The 21,243-nt window shown below is 40.7% G+C and overlaps 2 long non-coding RNA genes across 7 annotated transcripts in view; one reads left to right on the top strand and one right to left on the bottom strand.

The window, feature by feature from the left end:
• Positions 1-2,158, bottom strand: part of LOC140642505 (uncharacterized) — a 94,236-nt gene extending 92,078 nt beyond the window's left edge. For both annotated transcript variants that reach the window (XR_012038927.1, XR_012038926.1), the window contains exons 1-2: positions 2,004-2,158; positions 3-265 (exon numbers count right to left, since the gene is read on the bottom strand). This is a non-coding gene — a long non-coding RNA (uncharacterized lncRNA). The remainder of the gene's footprint in view (positions 1-2; positions 266-2,003) is intronic.
• LOC140642504 (uncharacterized) lies at positions 942-19,825 on the top strand. 5 transcript variants are annotated; one of them, XR_012038923.1, is made up of 5 exons: positions 942-1,115; positions 8,623-8,774; positions 9,092-9,151; positions 9,672-9,786; positions 17,623-19,825. It is a non-coding gene; the product is annotated as an uncharacterized lncRNA (long non-coding RNA). The 5 variants fall into 5 exon arrangements; XR_012038924.1 differs by lacking the exon at positions 17,623-19,825 and adding an exon at positions 10,877-13,109; XR_012038922.1 differs by lacking the exon at positions 17,623-19,825 and adding an exon at positions 10,531-13,109.
• Positions 19,826-21,243: the final 1,418 nt, after the last annotated feature.

Genomic DNA, 21,243 nt, shown 5'->3' with positions numbered 1-21,243 from the left:
ACCTTGATGTCAGCTCTTGGAAGATCCTGACTCACACAGGGGGTTTGCTGGAGGCTCCTAGAAAATAAGTCTCTTTGTTCTTTTTTAAGGCACTGGAGGTCATGTTCTTTCTTCCTCTAGATTTCATGAATGCCATGTAAAGCCTGGAACTGCCCCAGTCATTTTCCAACAAGAGTTCTCTTCTCTGGGTTAAATATCCTTAGGTTTTTTTCAACATTTCTTTATATTAAATGGCTTTCAGATCCTGTAACTCTCTTAAGTGTACCTAGAAATGAAAACATTGACAAAGTGAAAATAGAAAATACAGCAAGAATACAGCCTCCCTTGTTTCTCATTATATGGCTTCAGCTTTTGGAGGAATTGTATATATATTTTTAGGAATTTGGTAGCCACCTTTCCTTTACCTATTGAGAGGCTGACACTTAGAATGCAGCTATGAAATGGTTACTTTTTCATGTTTCAATAAATGGAAGCAAAGAACCCAGACCCCAGGGGCAGACTAAGTTCCAATCCCAACTTTGGCTCTTGGGAAGCGATGTGTCCTTGGAAAATTTAATTAACCTTCCTGTACCTCAGTATCCTCTTCTGTAAAGATAATTACAGCATCTACCCCATAGTGTCCTATGAATTACTTGTATTTTGAACAATGCCGTCACATAGAAAGTGCTAAGTAATTATTGAATAATTGAATATTTCAAAGCACCTATTACATTCTAACCCCTGGCCAAGCTCAGAGAGTAGAAGTAAGAAAAATAAATGAACATGAGAATTCCCTTTCAAGTAGCTATGCCTAAGAATGGAATAACTGCACCAAAAATAAGACTGTTGACTTTGGCTAGGGATGTGTCATGGATGTTGATGAGAGGCTTTCTAAATACCCTTTCAGCTCTAGAATTCTATGATTCTGCTTCTGAATTCTAAAACTAAGATGTCACATTGTGCTAGGTCTGAGCTCAGTGAACTTTCTCTGTAAAGGGCCTGATACTTTGCAGGCCATGTGGGTTATGGTGCAACTTTTAACTCTACCATTATAATGTGAAAACAGCTACAGACAACATGCAAATGAACAAGTATGGCTGCATTCAAATAAAACCTTGACTTACAGACACCAAAATGTAAGTTTCATATAATTTTCTTGTCATAAAATATTATTCTTCTTTTCATTTTTTGAACCATTTAGAAATATAAAAACCATTGTTAGCCTGTGGACTAAAACTGGGCCTATGAGCCATAGTTTGCCAACCCCTATGTTCGATCAAGTGAAGTGTAAGGCAGGGTCCCAATCGAGGATGAGATGTCCAACTGGGGCTAAGTGTTCTAATGACAAGTAAACATCTCAAAAGAAGAACTAAGACAGAACCAGGCCTATTGAAACATCATACTATTGTGAGCATAAAAGAAGTTCTAGGGCACAAGAATATGCAAAAAATTACAATTTTGCAAAACTGTGATCTTGTCATAATTGCGACAATTATGGTTGAGTTTATCTAAACAAGATGTATACCCTTCCCATTCCCTCTCTATAAATTTTGGATAATAATTTTTTAATTCTCATGAAAGAATCTTGAACGCTTGCATGTGTTCCCTAACACCAGTTGAGGAGCTACCATTTGGAAAAGTTGTTTAACTCTCAATTCACTTCTCTCTTCTTGGAAATAACTATCCCAAAGAGCATAATCCATTATGTTTTTTACCTACTTCTCCTTAATTAAAAAAAAAAAAAAAATGCAGGACACCTGAGTGGCTCATCGGTTGAGCATCTGCCTTGGGCTCAGGCCGTCATCCCAGGATCCAGGATCTGGGATTGAGTCCCACCTTGGGCTCCTTGCAAGGAGTCTGTTTCTCCTTCTGCCTGTGTCTCTGCCTCTCTCTTTCTGTATCACTCAGAATAAAAAAATATTTTTTAAAATAAATAAATAAATAAATAAATAAATAAATAAATAAAGACATTTATGTCAGACATGCTGACGTGCCACTCTTCATTATAAATTCTTAACATTTACCAGGATTAGCTTGGCCCTACAGAAGATTCATGAGTGGCCCCAGATTCCCCACTGACATGGATCAGGAGAGTCTTCCAGAATCCCAGGAAGAGCCTACAACAGAACTCTGTGCTCTTCTCAAGTGCCTGTATAGCAGGCTCATAGAAGACTATGAGACTTCAAGAATTCAGATGTCTTTGGTTTCTCTCTGTGACATCATCACAAGTCTGGGGGTCATCCACACGGTTCATCTTCCCGTCCCAAATAGAAGGGGCAAAGGAGTGGAGACCTCAAGGGTACATGATCATTATCTTTCAGAGAAGGCGCTCAAAAGCCCCAAACTTTTTGCTAGCATCTCTTTGGTTAGAATTTAGAGACAAGATCATACCTAGACACAGGGAGGGAAAACTTAGTCTCCCTGAAGACAAAAAAAAAAAAAGTTTTCTGGGAGATGATAATGCATATCTGCCAGGCTTGAAATACAAGAGTTCTTCTATCAGGCTGGGGCTCATGCTCTGGGAGCTGCTCCAACTTCTTTTCTTCAGAAAAATGCTTCAGCCAGACCAGAGAGAAGCCTCTGTACCCGAGGACTGTGGCCATCAGACACTATTAACCATAAGGAGAGGCAACAATTGCCATCAGAACTAGAATGTGTAAGGGTGAATGCCCCATGGAACTCTCATCTGATTTGACCATCTTAACACCTTCTGCCTCATGAATCCCAGGAAGAGTCTTACTCTGTGTGACTTTCTACTTTCCCAAACTCACATTTATAACTCATGCTGGAATGTATTAGGCTCATGTTCTTGTTTTGAGAGGAAATATTTGAAATTTCTTGTAGGTAAGCTGCATAAGTCCTATGAATAAATATTCTTTTCTCTATTTCTTCAACTTCCAAAATGTTTCTAAAAGACTCCTGGGATCCCATGTTTAATCTAATGTAATATACATTCATTGTCTTGCTGTATACTTTGGAAGTGTGTTTGAACTTATGAGGTAATCAATTTTGGGTTTAAAAAATAAAAAAGAACTATCAGGCCTTATCTTTACTCTAAGTGTAAGGCACTGTGAAGCGAGCAAATGCATCCGAGACATTTGGATGTAATTAAATTCTTACTGCTCTAGCAAGGAAAGGTGAAGAGGTGAGAGGATTACTTATATACTCAGATAAATGAAACTGCGAGTGAGACAATGATTTTTGAGATTTTAATTATTTGATGTCTTGTTGCGAAGGGTAAACAAAGGGGTTAATTCTCCATCGTTCCTTCCTACTTTTTTGCTTAAGCAATTTATAGTCCCTACTATAAAGTAGGGACAGTGCACACTCCTACACTGGGTGAGCAATGGGCTTTCTTTCTGCTGTTTTCCTCTAAGATGTCTGCAAAATGAGAAGTATTAGGAATAGTTCTAGAACAGGACAATTTTTTGGGAAATTATCTTTTTGAGCTTTACATGATCACACACTAGAAGAGTAACTGCAAATAGTGACTGATGCATGTATCTCACCTTAATCATCCCTGAAAATATTCCTTTAGGTCATATTTCTTACATCTAATAAATAAGTAAGTAATATCTGAACTCACCTTCTGTAATACTCTAATATGGTATACACATTTCTGTTGATAAAAACTAAAGCTACGTCATAGCATAAACTATATATCTTTTTACTACCTGTAGTGTAAGCCAAAATATCTAAAATATACAGACATAATTAAAAAGTCATTTTGAGACTAATTCCCCATCCTTCTTCCTCAGGAAGCTTGTAATTTTCTTTGCTATCTTTACAATCCATTTTTATAAAAAAGAAGAAGAAAAAAAAAAGAAAGAAGAAGAAAAGAAGAAAAGAAAGATGTTCCATTCTACATGCACAGCAAAAGCAAAGGATTCAAGATTCCTTTTGGTTGACTGAACACTCCCCCAACTCCCCCAACACACACACACACACACACACTGTCCTTCAAGGCAAGGTCCTCAGAGCTCTCAAAAGCTGAGCTGTCCCTGTCTCCCAAAGCTTTAATCTCTTGGACCTTTCTCCTAAGGGTTGAGCCTCTTTCCTCCCTCCACGTTGGCACTCCTCTAAGGAAAGTCTTGGTATCGCTTCTGTAAGTTGGTCTTCCAATGATAATTGTAGAGAAGTTGATGAATAACAGCATGGGGAGACTTTAATTAATTTGCTTTCTTCCACCAGGCAAGAAACATATGCAGATTGTGCTTCAGCTAAACTCTAACCAGGAAATGTCACAAGCGAGGTCTAGCATCCACATTCCCAAAATGGCAGGGGACAAGAGAAAGCATTTGGCTGGGTTCTAGGAAGCCTGTGCTGCATTCTCCCTTCTTCTGCCACTAACACAGTGATAACTTGAGGCGGAACCCTGATGTTAATGTGCCCAGCACGTGTTCTTTACAAACTACCTTCAAACTACTGAAGATTCAGTCTTCCATCCTACCTTTGGTTTGCTCCTGTCCATACCCTCCAACACACCATCATTGTCCCCATGCTCCTCCTGCATCTCACCATCACTCTAAGCAGAAGATGATAACATTTTTAACCTCTCCTGGTTCTCTGTGTGTGTGTGTGTTTCTAACTCTGGGAAATATTCATGGCACCTTCCTAATCTAAAGCTGCTTCCCCCCATCACCATGTGCAGTATAACCCAGAATGTATCGTTTTCATTTTTAGGTAAGCACCCTTCCCTCCCTTAGCAGATGTTAACCTAAGAAAGCAGATATGTGACCTTTTTAGCCAAAGCTGACCACAGTTGGAGTAATAAATCACTCACTTTAACAAAAGTAATTACAATTTATATAGCATTTACTATGTGCTACCCTCAGTAGTATTTAATGCTATCTCCTTTACAACAATATTTTAACAAGATAGACATTATTATCCACATTTTTATGGGTGAGATTATGAACTTACAGACATTGCCCTAAGTTGCAAATATCTCCAAGTGAGAAACAGGTCATTCTCATCTCCATATGAGAAACTGCCTTTTAAACTTAATGTGGTTTAAAGCAAGTGCCTCCATTTTGAAATGAGTGATGCAGATCCTTTTTCCTTCTTTCTCCACCAGGTCTCACTTTGGACCTAGTCTCACTTTGAGACCTAGTGTCTCAACAATGGGAGGCAGGGTGGAGATTGTGGACAGCTCTGCCTTAAGAAGCCTTCTAGGATTGTGGCCAGGAAGGAGGAAATTTACCCCATGGCTAAATGCCCATTACAAAGCATCCTCCTTCCGTCCTCTGACTTGGAGTCACCAGCAAGTCTAGTCTGCTTTTCTAGGTCCTAGCTGACCCATCCCTATAGAGATGGAGAGCGTCTTATGAAAATAGTGTGTGCTTTGAATGCAGAAAACTCTAATTTTAAAATCCATTCTGTAGAGAAGTCATTTCTCTCAGTCATTTGGAAGTTAAATAAAATCACATGGAAAGTGCATTCCATATGGTAGGTATCTGATAGAGGTCCATGGGTTTGGTTTCTCCTCAATTAATAGTTCTGCTCTCTTCCATCTTCCTGATATAAAGGGAGAGTGGGACCCTCTGGTCTTCTCCTAAGGGTATAAGCCAGCTTCACTCAAGCCTCTGTAGCTTCGGAACGATCCTCTTGCCCCTTCCCGGCACTGCTCAGGGCTCCCTCCTACCCTCAGGTCCTTTTACCTCTCCATGTTATCTCTTTATTCAGTTCTCAACAAACCTATACTTTAGGTAATCCTTGCATTCTTGCAAACCAGCAGGGAGCCCTAAATTCTGATATTATTTAGCCTGAATTGTACTTTCCATTGCTTGATTATATATCCCACCTTATTTTTTTCTGTTTATCTTTCTTTAAGACAACCTGTGCCCCCAACCTGATGGTACTTAACACAGCACAGAGAATGTAGTAAGTAGGGCCACTGCAAATGGCATCATTTCATGGATACTTGTTCTTCCAAGTTTGTGCAATGCTGCCCTGACTCAGGATCTAATAAAAATGTATTGACTAGACTTGTAAACAAGCCTGAGTCTGGTTTCCCATGCCTTCAGACAGCCGTGCAGGGCTTCTATGAAGCAAGACTTTGTGAATTGCCCCCTCTTTTGGAGCTGAATTCATGTGGAACTCAGGGAAAAGGCTGAGTTGGTTGCTCATGCACCAACTCTGTGGTAGCCAGCCTTCAAGATAGCCCCCAGTGATCCTACATCTGATATTCACACCCTCTCATTGTCCCCTCCTACAATGTATTAGGGTTGGTCTGTGCTATGGTTTGAATGCTTTTGCCTCCACCTCCCCAAATTCATATGTTGAAATCCTAATGCCAATGTGAGGGTGTTAGGAAGTAGGGCCTTTGGGAGGTGGTTAGGTTAGGAGGATGGAACCCTCATGAATGGGATCGATATTCTTATTTAAAAAATAAACAAACAAACCCACAGAGATTTCTCACCCCTTCTACTATGTGAAAACACAGTGAGTACGTGCTGACTCTGAAGCCTGAAGTCAGTCTTCACCAGAATGAGACCATATTGACACCTTGATCTTGGACTTCCCAGCCTCTAGAACTCTGAGAAGTAAATTTATATTGTTTATAAGCCACCCAGTTGGTGGTAGTTTGTTATTGTTGTCCAAACAGACTGCTATAAGACAGTTTGTGTAACCAATAGAACACAGGAGTAGTGATAGTATATCACTCTGGAGGCTAAATTATAAAAGTCTTTGTGGTCTCCATCTTGCTTTCTCTCGGGTCAGTTGCTCTGGTGGAAGTCAGTGGCCATGTCTTAAGGAGCCTCAAGCAGCCCAGTGGAGAGGTCATATAGGGAGAAACTGAAGTCTCTAGCCAATAGCCTTGAGTGTGCCTTGTTAGAAAAAAATCCTCCAGCCCCAGTCAAGCCTTCAGATGACTGCAGCTTCATGAGACCCTGAGCCAGGACAAATTAGTTAAATTGCTTTTAGATTCCTGACTCTCAGAAACTGTGTAAAAAAATAAATGTTGTCTTAGGCTGATGTGTTTCAGAGCAAATTTTTATGCAGCAATAGGTAACTAATACAAACTCTGCATTATTTTTTTTAAGATTTTATTTATTTATTCACGAGAGATGCAGAGAGAGGGGCAGAGACAGAGGCAGAGGGAGAAGCTCCCTCTGGGGAGCCTGATGTGGGACTCGATCCCCAGGACCCCAGGATCACAACCTGAGCCAAAGGCAGACACTCAACCACGGAGTCACTCAGGTGCTCCAAACTCTGCATTCTATTTGCTACTGCTTATCTCCCCTGCAGTGCCCACCACTCTCAAATGTATATCTGAAATCCATGAATATAAACCAGCTTTGTCACTTTAAAATTATCTGACTGACTTTCATTACCATATAACATACCCAGCAAACAACCCAACTTACCTTAACAAAAATATCAGGTTTAGCTCTATTATTACTGGAAATAAAACATTAAGTATATTTGCATTTTTTTCCTAGACAAAGATTTGAATAGGATACGTGAAAAGTATTTGAAGAAAGCTGCAGCAACTGGTGCTTTGAAAGTCAAATATCCTTAGTGACTATAAGCCACAATAAGGAAAATAAAGCCATAAATTACCCTCTGAGGATGCTTTTGTCACCCAAAGATAATGTCTCTCTCACAGTAGACTGTTACAGTATACACAGTACTCATACTTTCTATCTACTAACTTCTATTGAGTATTCTCAATGTGCCAAACACTAGGGCAAAAACATAAAACATATTTCCTCCAGAAATTCAGAATATAAATAGTCTAGAGAGAATTAATCATTGAGTCAGAATTCTGCATTTTTCCTGATCTAGAAAACACACAAACCATATGTTGGTTACAAAGTCTTTTCATCAAAAACAGTAATTTATTAGTACATGCTACAGGGGGATACTCAAAGCAGATGATTAGGAATGAAGCAAATTCCAAGAAATTTGAAAATCAGACATTTTTTTATCACATAGAGAAACATAACAGGCAGCCCTGATCACCTAATTTGTAGTGCGTAGAGTCACTTGCTTGAAAATTAGGATTTGAAGACAACAGCAGAGCGTTAAACTTAGCCTAGGGCCTTTCTGAGCAAGGGGCCTATGACATGAGCCCGGTGAATAAGATGGTGTATAATTTATAGCTGGTTAAAAAGATCTCTCAGGAGTGAGGTGCTCGAGGAAAAAGGGAGGTAAAACCAGAGGGCAACAGTGTGACACAGAGCAGCAATGCCCTGAGATATTGTTATCCTCTTTGTATAGAAAACAAAGGGTCTAGACAGGTCAAGTGACTCCTTCAAAGCCACTCAGCCCATACAGGATCTCGATGTGGGTCATCTGACCTCAAATCTAATTTCCTTTCATAGAATCAACACAGCCTAGTGCTAGGAGCTGTGCATTACAAAGAGCTGCAGAATTTCGTGGGTGCAGGCCAGCAATTCACTAGCGGGGCACTGACACACGGCACCCACCTGTTGTTTTCACATCTGTGGGTCTGACACCACCTAAGGACAAACAGCAGAACAGATTCCATATTCCAAATCCCTACGCACCACCCCTGCCTGCCCTGGCTGTCCTCCCCATCCGCCCATAATAGCTTCAGATTTTAGTGCTCCCATCAGTGTGTGGATTGGAATGCTAGTCAGCCTAGCAATCTCATGCTTCGGTTTGCCTTACTAGGAGCCCTAGGAATTCGAAGCAAATGCCCTATGTTTGACTGCTGAACAAAGCCTTTTTTAATCTACAGCACGCAGCTTTACCTTTAATAGCAGCTTAAAGGACTCTTGAAAATTACAGACATCATCTTAACTGATCTGTCATCTCCCAAAAAGGTAAATGATAACTAGTATGGAATTTGCCAGCGTAAATCCACACCTGAAACAAATTTAATAATCGTTTTTAAGCTCATTTCATTTTCTCCATCTTCCATGAAAAGCATGAAAATGTGTGTTTACATGACAAATTTTCATTAGCAATCAAGAAGCAAATTATCAAACAAAACCATGTTATTCTTTACGAGCACTACTCTTAAATGCCATTACTTATGAAATATTTGCTTTTAATTGGTAAATATATAGAATCTTGATTAAAATACTTTCACAGCCCTAATTTATAACTTTTCCTTCTTATTTCATGTTTCTCTGTACAGGAAATCCAACGTTGAGCGGGACTTATTTCCCTTTAGTTCCAGTTTTATTTCTGACTTGCTGTAAGGCACTGGCTCAAGCTTTTAACTTCTCTGTATTTCGGTTTTCTCTGCTATAAAATTGCAAGTACATTTGCCTGGCTTGCAAGGAAGCCTGGGAAATTCTGGTCCTAGGAGTATACTATTTTAAAAGTACAAAGTATCATTATATTTATGAGTATAACTTGCTTGACAGTCTCATTGTACTATAATGTAGGAAACTGGCATTTGAAAATGATGATAACACAGAAACTGTACAGGTTCAGGATGGTGGTTCTAAGATCTACCAAGAGTTAGAATGTCTCTAAAGATACTATGACCCTTCAAGTGCTAAGATAAAAGTCAAATCCAGAGTCTCTTCATGTCTTATGGTAAAAGACTTTTGAGAATGGTATATGTTTATTCTCAATATTAATATGCATTAACATATATAACATGCAATGGGACATATTCCACAATAAGTCATTTATGATAATACATGTAATATATAGCCATATATATTATCATCTGCCTTTGGTTTTATTACTATTATCCTATTTCCTAGATTTATTCCTTATGGCAATTGGATGAGGAGAGTAAAATATCAGAAGTGACCAGTGGACACATTTCATGAAAGAATGAAGAAGCATGGCAAACAATGAAGGGGAGGACGTGAAGGAGTGAGCATGGAAACCAGAGGATGGAGAGAGAAAGAGAGAGACAGGGATCCTGTTGAGAGACTTCCTGTGGTGGTTTCTCCACTCCTCTTCTCGGCCTTTCTCTGTTCTTTGAGGCTGTGTCTGTTTTGTTTTGTTCTGTCTTTTTTCCCTGGAGCCCAAATCCCAAGAGAGATATTCCCTAATGTTAAATGAAAAAGAGGTCAAGGTCCAAGCCTTTCAGTGAGATGCAGTTCTAATGAAGGCTAACACTCCTCCCCATCCTCCACCAGAGCAATCACAGCATTGTGTGTTTGATTGGCTTTTTTTTTTAAGTTCCTTTTTTTAAAGACTTAATATTTTTTTCAGAGCAGTTTTAGTACACAGCAAAAACTGAGCACAAGATACAGAGATTTTCCATATTCCTCCTGCAGCCCCACCTGCAGAGCCTCCCCCAGTGTCATCATCCCCCACTAGAGTGGGAAGCTCTTTTCTTTTTTTCTTTGTTGTTCGTATTTTTCCTTGGCTTGTCCCCAAGTAGTCACTTCCTTCCAATTCATCCTGTGTTTTATTCCCTCCCTATTTCCCTTCATTTGTTTTTCTTGCAGTTCTCCTACACGTTATTTTGTTTATCTTCTGAGCCATCACATCCTCTATTAGTTGAGGTTATCTCTGGGTGTTGGCTCCCATCTCGACAACATTCATTTTCTTCTGACCCTACTTTAGAAGGGAATTTCAATTACTTATGTATGTATTTTATTCCCAAAGGGGTGATCACTCAGATTTGCTGGTCCCTGCCTGTCCTACACTATACAGACTTTCATCATCTGGAGGCCAGCTGCCAGGCAGAAAGCACATCCTTCTCTTTCTTTACCTAAGGATCATTCCACTCCAATCCACCTTGGATTTGTTTTCGAAGACTTCTCTCTTGACAACTAGATGTTGTCATTTGCAAATTTAAGCTTGAGACAGAAAAAAGGTACCCAGAACTCCATTCCATCCCAGGACTTTATCGAGATAAGCTCAGCTTTTATCATACGATAATATTAACTGATGGCTTCTAATTACAATTCCGACAAATGAGTTCTTCTATAAATCTGTGTTCATATTCCAGCTGCTGGAGTGGACTTGGAAGCAACTATAGAAGAAATTGTGTGAAGAGAAAGTGACATTTGCTTTAGATATCCTTTCTTTAGGGATTGTGTCTCAGTAGCTTCTGGGTGGCAAGTAGCCTTATGGGAATTTCTTTTGCTTCTTCCTCATCTTTAAAAATAAACTACTGTCTCGATTTTCAAGCATACACACACACATCATTTTAAATAAGGGAAAAGACTTTCTGTGGCATCTTTTTTAAAAGGGCCCAAGTTAGTGAGAGGATGCCTTTTGTTCCAAGGGGTTAAAGCACTTAAAAGATAGGATCCTGCTTTTAAGGAAGAAGAAATGCCAGGATCAGGGAAATTGGGATCTTGAGAGGCTAAATTAACTTGTTATCAGGCCAAATGAAGGACTAATGGGGAAAGTGGGCTTAGATGTTAAGCCGCTGACTTCTTTCGCTAATGCACTTTTGAAGTGCTCAAGGCTCAGGTGTGCTTATGAGAAATTATAGCAAGTTCTACAGAAGACAGTGATCAAATTAAAAAGCTCTACACAGCATGGGAAACCATCAAGGAAATTAAAAGGCAACATATGGAATGGAAGAAAAAAATTTGCAAATCATACATCTGATAAGTGGTTAATACCCCAAATCTATAGGAAACTCCTGTAACTCAATAACAAAAAAACAAACCATCCAATTTAAAAATGGGCAGAGGCAGATGTCCATCAACAGATAAATGGATAAAGAAGATGTGGTGTATATATTATATGTGGACTACTACTCAGCCATCAAAAAAGAAAAAGAAAAGAAAACTTGTCATTTGTAAAGACGTGGATGGAACTAGAGGGTATTATGCTGAGTGAAATAAGTTGATCAGAGAAAGACAATTATCATATGAGCTCACTTATATGCGGAATTTAAGAAACAAAACAGAGGATCATACGGAAGGGTGGGAAAAATAAAATAAGGTGAAATCAGAGAGGGAGGGACACCTGGGTGGCTGAGTGGTTGAGCAACTGCCTTCAGCCCAGGGCATGATTCTGGAATCCCTGGATCAAGTCCTGCATCGGGTTCCCTGCATGGAGCCTGCCTCTCTCTCCCCGTGTCTCTCATGAATAAATAAATAAAATCTTAAAAAAAAAAGAAAGAAAGAAAGAAAGAAAGAAAGAAAGAAAGAAAGAAAGAAAGAAAGAAAGAAAGAAAGAAGAGAGGGAGACAAACTATAAAGAGACTTTTAATTATAGGAAACAGAGTTGCTGGAGGGGAGGGGGGTACGGGGATGGGGTAACTGGGTGATGGAATGAGCACCGGGTGTCATATAAGACTGATGAATCACTGACCTCTACCTCTGAAACCAATAATATATTATGTGTTAATTAATTGAATTTAAATTTCAAAAAATGGGCAGAGAAAAGTGATTGGACATTTTCCCAAAAAAGACATCTAAATGGCCAACAGGCACACAAAAAGGCGCTCAAGATTACTAATAATCAGAGAAATGCAAGTCAAAATCACGGTAGGCTATTGCCTCACACCTGTTAGAATGGCTTCCATCAAGAAGACAAGAAAAAACAAGTGTTGGCGAGGATGTGGAGGAAGGGGGACCCTGTTGTTGGAATGAGTGTGAACTCGTTCAGCTGCTATGGAAAACAGCATGCAGGTTCCTCAAAAACTTAAAAATAGAATTACCACATGATCCCACAATTCTACACCTGGGTACATCCAAAGGAAATGAAAACAGGACATGGGAGATCTGCAAGGTGTAAAAACAAGTTGGACAAATAACAGTGTCCGTCAGTGAATCAATGGATAAAGAGGAGGAGGGAATGTACAGAGAGATGTAGATGCAGGTATAGGTGCACATGCATCCCCTGCCCTTCGTGACAACTTGGATGGACCGTGTTAAGTGAGATGAGCCAGAGAAAGACAAACACTATATACTATTACACGTAGAATAAAAACAAAAACAAAAACAAATCCAAAATAGACTCATAGAAACAGGAAAAAAAAAAAAAAAGGAAAGAAAAGAAAAGGGGCCCCTGGGTGGCTCAGTGGTTGAGCATCTGCCTTCGACCCAGGGCGCGACCCCGGGTCCCGGGATCAAGTCCCGTATCCGGCTGCCTGCATGGAGCCTGCTTCTCCCTCTGCCTATGTCTCTTCCTCTCTCTCTCTGTCTCTGTGGGTCTCATGAATAAAATAGATAAAGTCTTTAAAAAAAAAAAAAAAGTCTTAAAAAAAATAAAGTCAGAAAGTCTCTGAAAATCCCGTGGAGGTTTCTGCAGTCTCGCGAGAGGAGCAGAGGCCTGGGGGCGGGGCAGCGGAGGGGCGGGGCCGCGCAGCCCGCGTGGGGTCTGCGCACGCGCCGCCACCACGCCGGAAGTGGAGGTGAGAGGGCTCGAAGCCCGCCTGCCGGGGGGTGAGACAATGCACCTTCTCGGAGGAAACAGGAAAAGATCTTCAATGACCTTGAGGTAAAAAAAAAAAAAAAAAAATTTCCCCCACCTTAAAAAAAAACAAAACATGATACTCCCCATTTTTGCTTCAAAAACATCTGAGCATTCTGAGGGAAATCAACAACTTTGATATTAAGGGTGAGGGCTGGGGGTTGCCTTTGTGGGGAGACGGGGCGCCGCGACCTGAGGGGAGGCCTGAATGAAGGGAGGGCGCTCCTCCCGCTGCTTTCCGCCCACTGTGCTCAGCTTATGGAAACTTCTAGAGCTCCACGCGGGCTCTCCATGTGCTCTTCTGTGTTCTCTTGTGCTTCCCCGAAGCGTGTACCCAAAAAGAAAGTCCTGGCATTCTAAATATACCCCCTCCTCACCCCACCCCCCCAAACAAACCACCAGAATGTTGCAAATTGTGTGTTTTAAGGTCAGAAAGCTTCTGCACTTTTATTGGAGCGGTGGCTCTTCACATTTTTTTTTAATATTTTTAAATTTATTTATTCATGAGAGACACAGAGAGAGAGGCAGAGAGCCGGATGTGGGACTCGATCCCGGGACCCCCAGGGTCATGACCCGAGCCAAAGGCAGACAGATGCTCAACTGCAGAGCCACCCAGGGGCCCCACCCGCTATTCGCTTTTCTGACAATGAAGAGTTTTACAGTTTGTTTTCAAACTATCAGATTTAAATAAAAAGAACCGGAAGACACCTCGAGCGAGCTGAGACCCCTTTTCCACTGCTGCGAATGTCAGCAGAATGTTATGTCACTACCAGGGAAGATCCAGACAACCTGAAGCATCGACAGGTTTGGCCTTATTCCTGAATCTCCTGCAAAAGGTGCAAACACCCTCCCCACCCTCTCTCCCTCCCACAGTGCAGTACCCAGCAGGGACTGCAAGAGGTTGTCTCTGGTGATGTGCTCTCCTTGCAAACTACAGGTATGTACAGTTCCTAACAGGATCTCTAACGGATGACACTACCTTACAACCAAATTACAAATGTTTTTTCTTAAATTCCAGGAACATTTTCCTGCCCACTCACACAAATCTCAAGGTCATGGAATGAGGACAACAAAAGAGAGTCTTATTTTTTAAATATTTAGTTAGTTTAAAATTTTTTTTTTATTTGAGATAAAGAGAGAGAGCGTGCCTGAGGAGTGGAGGGGCAGAGGGAAAAACAGACCTACTGGTGAGTGTGGAGCCCACTGTGGGGCTTGATCCCAGGACCCTGAGATTGTGACCTGAGCCGAAATCAGGAGTCTGAGGCTTAACCAGCTAAGCCACTCAGGCGTCCCTATTTATTTATTTTTTTAGAGAGAGAGAAAGAGTTCAAGCATGAGGGTGTGCACTCACAGGCACACGCAAGAGGGGGAGGGGTAGAGAGAGAGGAGAGAATCTTAAGCGGACTCCACAGTTAGCAAAGAGCCCTGCTGGGGACTTGATCTCACCACCCTGAGATCATGACCTGAGTTGAAATCAGGAGCTGAATGCTTAACTGAGCTGCCCAGGGACCCGCAAAATATTTAGAAATACAGACACCTTTGATAGAATTTCTGGGTGCTTGTGACACCCCTAAACACTTCATGGAAACCACTTGCAATTTCTAGAACACGTCAAAAACTACGGTGGAGGGGGATCCCTGGGTGGCTCAGCAGTTTGGCGCCTGCCTTTGGCCCAGGGCGTGATCCTGGAGTGTGGGGATCGAGTCCCGCATCAAGCTCCCGGCATGGAGCCTGCTTCTCCCTCTGCCTGTGTCTCTGCCTCTGTCTGTGTCTATCATAAATAAATAAATAAATAAATCTTTAAAACAAACAAAAAAAAACCTACAGTGTGACAAATTTCCAGTTATGGGATCAAATTCAATGAGAACAAATAAAAGTTGAGTCAATTACAGCGTTTGTTTGGCATGTAATTCAATGAGAACAAATAAAAAGTGAGTCAATTACTGCATTTGTTCAATGTGTAATTCACATGAAAGCAGATACACAGTTCTATTAATTACTTTCCTCCTCATCCTCTTTACCCCATTCTCCTACTCTTCACCTTCCTCCTCCACTCTTTTCCCTAGGAATGTTAGATGGCTAAAATGCTATTTTGCTTTAGATTATAGTTGGAAACATTGTTGTCCTTCATCTTCTTCAACTTTGTTGTCTCATCATAAGGTGGCTTCTCACTATCAGTCAAATTATTCCCCAAATTATTCTCGCTTAATTTTTCTATCACTGTGGCACAAATTACTACAAACTTTGCAGCTTGAACCAGCACCCATTTATTAGCTCACAGCCATGTAGGTCAGAAGTCCAGTATGTTATGACGGAGTTCTCTGCTCAGGAAATCATAGGGCTGAAGTCAGGTTATCAGCCAGGCTGGATCTTCATCTGCAAGCTTGAGTAGGCATCCCTTCCAGGCTCCCTCAAGTGGTTAGCAGAATTAAGTTCCTTGTGGTTGTAGGACTGAGAACCTTGTTTCTTTGATGGCAACTGGCCAGAACCCTTTCTTACCTCTTTAAAATTTCTGGAATTCCTTTTCATGTGGCCTCCTGCATCTTCGAATCAAATCCCTTTTATTCCTCAAATCTCTCTGACTTCCCTTTCCATCAGCTGGAGAAAGCTCTCTGTGTAGAAAGGTTTTTTTTGGTTAAATCACGTCCATCCAGATAATCTCCTGTTTTAAGGTCAACTCTGCCACAGACAATAATCACAGGACTGAGTGATGTCTCATCACATCCGTAGGTTCCAGGGATTAAGGTGGAATATCTTTGTGGAGAAGTTTTAGGAATTCTGTACACTATATTGGCAGTTTTTTTTTTGGCTGCATATTCAATGAAAATGTGTAGGTGTGTGGATTTGACCTTGGGCAGAGTTCTAAGTAGAAGAGGAAGAAGCCAGATGAAATACGAAAAAATTTGGGGATTTTGTGATCTTTTTTCTTGCCTTTGTTAGCTGGTCACTAGCCTTAATTTCCTGATCATAGTGCCATTTACCATTTCATCAGATTTACATTTCTCTTCCCCACGCACTATAGTGCATCTCCCAGAGCACTTGGAAAAGGCAAAGTTCACAGGGGTCTCTGGATTTGCCTTCCTATGTCCCTCCCAGCGTGTCTTCACAAAGAAGGCATGAATAGGCATCTTGCCCTTTGGTTTCTTGGGGACACCATTAGCTGTCCTGACTGTACTGTTTGCTAGTCCAGGCTACATAGTGCATAACAATTTCCCAGTCTCGCACTAGCAGCCTCCACAAGAACCGCCTCAGGCAAAGATTTCTTAAGACACAGAAAAGCAATAACCATAAAGGGAAAAAGTATTGATCAATTGGATTACATTAAAATTAAGAATTTCAGTCCTTCAATACCATTGAGAGTAAAAAGATAAGCCATACACCGACAGAAGAGACTCTCAATGCATATATCCATGAAAGATCTTTTACCATCTGGAATCTATAAAGCACCCCTTCAAATCACTAAGAAAAAGGAAGAGAACTCAACAGAAAAATGGGCAAATGTCAAAGTAGATGCTTCACAAGAGAAGTTACCCAAACAGAAAATAAACATGAAAAGGCATTTGACTGCATTCATCACTAGGGAAAGGCCGATTAACATCATAAAGCAGATGCCACAACATACCCTCCAAAATGGCTAAAGTGAAAGAGATAGACAATGTGGAGCAATCAGACGCCTCATACTCTGTAGACCAGAGTGCAAATTGTTACCGCTTTGGAGAGCTGTTTGAGAGTGTGTACTAAAACCGATCACACCCAGACCTTATACTCAGCAATTTCACTCCTAAGTATATACATAACAGACATGCATGCATATATTCAACAAATGGCACATATAAGAATGTCAACTGCAGTATTATTTATAATATTCCCAAACTGGAAACAGCCCAAATCCCCAACAGTAGAGTGGATACACAAATAATGGTATATTCATTCATACAGTAGAATAATATGCAGGAATGAGAATAAATTACAACTTAGATGCAAAAAGAATGAATATCAAAACATAACACTGAGTTAAAAAATAGAAAACAGCCAGTCACAAAAGAGTACATGGCATGATAGCTTTTTTATAAAAGTTAAAAAGAGGCTAAAGTAATCTGTGGTTTTAGAAATTCAGAATAATATTTACCTGGGCGGAGGGTGGGTGGTATGTGTGTGCCGTGAATGGAAGTGGGCAGAGGGAGACTTCTGGGATGCCGGTAAGATCTCATTCTTGATCTAGGAATTATGTGTATGTGTGTTGATTTTTTTTAAAAAGATTGATTTATTTATTTATTTATTTATTTATTTATTTATTTATTTATTTATTATTCATGATAGAGAGGCAGAGACACAGGAGGAGGGAGAAGCAGGCTCCATGCTGGGAGCCCAACGCGGGGTTCAATCCCGGGTCTCCAGGATCAGGCCCTGGGCCGAAGGCGGTGCCAAACCACTGAGCCACCCAGGGCTCCCCGGTATATGTGTTGATTTTGTGAAAATGAGCTAAGCTGTATGCTTATTATTCCTGCAATTTCTGTATGCACTTTATACTTCAACAAAAAGTTGACATGATGCAAAATGATTTATCTATTTTTTTAATAAATTTATTTTCTGTCGGTGTTCAATTTGCCAACATACAGAATAACACCCAGTGCTCATCCCGTCAAGTGCCCACCTCAGTGCCCGCCAGATTTATCTATTTAGTATCCGTCCCACCCACAAGTACAGGACCATTCCTGGTTTGCTCACTTTAATATCAGCAGATATTTTGCAAGCTATGCAAAAATACAGTGCCTAACACATTGCTTGTTGAATGGCTGATTAATGAATTTTTAAGAGAGTTTCTTTAATACAGTGATGCTTTTTTCCCCTCACCCTTATCAGTGGAGTCACATTTACCTGTGTTTTACCAAATCTCTTTATATAGTGCAGGGCAATTGTTTAGGTAGGTGCAGAGGGGAGAATGGAGAGCATAATGCAGTAAGGAACTGGAATTTTCTATTTCTCATTCACCGTGCCAGGCACTGTTCTGATACCTTTACACGTATAAGTCACTGAATCCTCACAACCACTAACAAGATACCTCACAAATGAGGCAGCAGATGAGGCCACTGAGGTTTAGAAAGGCCTGATAACACAGAGAATAAAACTGCCCGCATTCAAACCCTGAATAGGAGCTGAATCCTGCAGGACACTGTGAACATAGGGGGCACTTGAAAAATATCTGTGGAAGGAGCCCATGGTGGACCTCTCCATAGTCCCTTATTTTCCTCCTCCCTGCTCCCCAGTCATAATTACATACGAAACTTCTGGTCTCAGTGGTGAAGCTGGAGGAGCTGAGGGAAGGAGGGCCAGGGAGCCTTTTCATCCAGACTTCCAGATTTGAGAGAGTCTCAGAGACTTGGCATCATTCCCAAAGGAGCCTATACTATACGTGCAGTAGCATTCACTCCTGTGACTGGAAGGAGTCCTTCATCACACTCTCTTAAGTTTGGGTCACCTTCTCTCTAGCACAGCCTACATCGCTTATAAATGCTATAACCTTTTGAAAAACAAGATAAACGTGTGGCACTTACGTAAATGCATTTGTTTACGGGGCACCTGGGTGGCTCAGGTCGTGATGTCAGGGTCCTGGGATCCAGTCCAGAGTCCAGTGTAGGGCTCCCTGCTCAGCGGGGAGCCTGCTTCTCCCTCTCCCTCTGCCCCTCCCCATGCTTAGGCTCTCTCGTACTGTACTCTGTCAAACAAGTAAAATCTTTTTAAAAAATGCATGGGTTAAAAAATAAAAAATGCATGTGTTAAAAATTACTAATTTTTTTTCTAACTTTAACGTCTGTGTGGAAAATATGCAGCACAATGTTTGCAATTCTGTTTTGGCATTTCACTTTGCAGCATACCAGGAGTATTAAAAGAAGAAAAAAAGTAGAAGTGGCTGGGGCACTTTAGCTTCAGAGAGACCCTGGCTATCGCACAAGCAGTTTTCTGTGTGCACAGCAGCATTTTATCTCCTGCCAACCCCGGGTGTAACCACTGCTACAAGGGGAGAGACAAAAGGGGAGCCCTCAGGCTAATTTCAGTCACTGAAACCCACAGAAAACTGAAAGCTTCATTTAGTTTCAACTTTTTACCCTGCAAGTCTCGTTCCTGGGGTGGCTTTTAAATAGCAACAGAAATGCTTGATTTTACTTTCACTTCCTTCCTTCCCCATCACCAGCTACTGGTGGAGGTTCTGGTGAGGTTTTGCTGACAAAGGCAAACACCACAAAACCTCTCAGTTCATTCAGTTCCCTTCAGTCCTCTGGGAGACCCGTCAACAGCAAAAGTGACTCTTTCTTGACCATCATGGTGACTGAGCCCCCTCCAAAAGTAGAAGTGACTTGTCCTTGGTCTCAGAACTACTAACTGGCAAGCATGGATCTCATCATCCCCCAGGATGGAGAGAGGAAACATGATACAGCCCGTGAACTGAGCTACGTGCTATTGCCTTCAAATTGCTTGGCTTATCAGTGCCTCCACCTTCAATTCCATGAAAAATACAAAAAAAAAAAAAAAAAAAAAAAAATTTAAATTTCAACTTGGCATTTTTACCATTTTCACCTACTGAAAAAATTAATCCATTTAAACTTCTTTTATTGTGCACTTTAAGCCTGTAGAACTGTCTTGTGTGAACCAGGTGAAGGAATTAATTTTCATTTGATGCAGAAATCAAAAGGAAGGAAAACATTTGGTAGAAGATGAAACCGTGTTATTTCAAAGAGGAAAAAATGAATGTAATACAAAAGAGAAATTATTTCAAATTTGTAAGAAAGAATACTTTTTCACTAGAAAAATTGCCTCACACTCTCCTTTCTGTTTGGCTTCACTCATTGGCATTCCAAGCAGTTGGTCGGTCTCTTGGCACCACAGCTGCAAAATATATGCGCTTGAGGAGATTCAGGGAGTTGTGACCCCTCCCCCCATTTTCCTAGCCACCTCATTTTCACTGGGCAGCGTGGGCTCCCATTGTGGGCAGTGTCTTGCCATTGGCCTTCACACTGTGCTATCTAGACTGTTCAGTAATTCTATTTTACAGAATAACATTTTCATCTGATAGAATTTAATAAAATCAGGGAAATGGTAACAATTAATATACAGACACAACCACATTGCTATTTTTGAAGAACAATTTATTATATACTAGTATCCAAGCTACCCTAGAAGAATGGGCTAGTTTAAGAGTGAAGTTAATCATAGACTTTATATCAGAAATTTGTATCTACTAGATTAGGAATCCCAAACCCATTTTTTTGCAAAGAGCCAGATAGCAAATATCTTAAGCTTTGCAAGCTATGCTGTCTCTATCTTGACTACTCAACTCTGCCATTCTCAAGAAAGCAGCCATAGATAATGGACAATATATAAATTGTCGTGTTTTAACAAAATACCATTTATAAAAACAGAGGCAGTTAGGTTTGTGACATGGAGCTATAGTGTGCTGACCCCTAATTGAGATGATGGGTATGTTTGCAACTACCATTCAAAGGCTGATCCTAGATAGCAGGATTTAAACATTTGTTTGACAACTTACCTAAAAAATTGTGTGTGTGTGTAGATGGGAAAGGTTTAAGTTAAAATGAATTTTCTCATGAGAAAGTTTTTAAGAGTAGGTATTTTCCTAGTGTGTTGAAGGACACATCAGTTATTTCCCTACATACCAATAACATTGATATAAAATCGGTTATTGGATGAACGGAATTTTCTTAAAGTGCTTATACACTGAATAAACAATACCCAACTAACCCTTGAGCCTTCAGCCTTCAGCCTTGCCCATCTCCAGAGTCTCCCTTGTAGGAATGCTAGCACACAAAGTCAGTGTCATGTGTTTCTGGATTTAGCTCCTCCTTTAATCTTGGTAGCATTGTGCATTATCCGGACTGTGCTTTTATTAAGGCAAAGCATAAGGCTTGTAGGAAGTTCAATATG

Source organism: Canis lupus, chromosome 11, assembly GCF_048164855.1.
Source record: "Canis lupus baileyi chromosome 11, mCanLup2.hap1, whole genome shotgun sequence".
NCBI classification, from domain to species: Eukaryota; Metazoa; Chordata; class Mammalia; order Carnivora; family Canidae; genus Canis; species Canis lupus.
The sequence above is the reverse complement of the archived record's forward strand: the minus strand, read 5'-3'. Positions and strand labels throughout refer to the sequence as shown.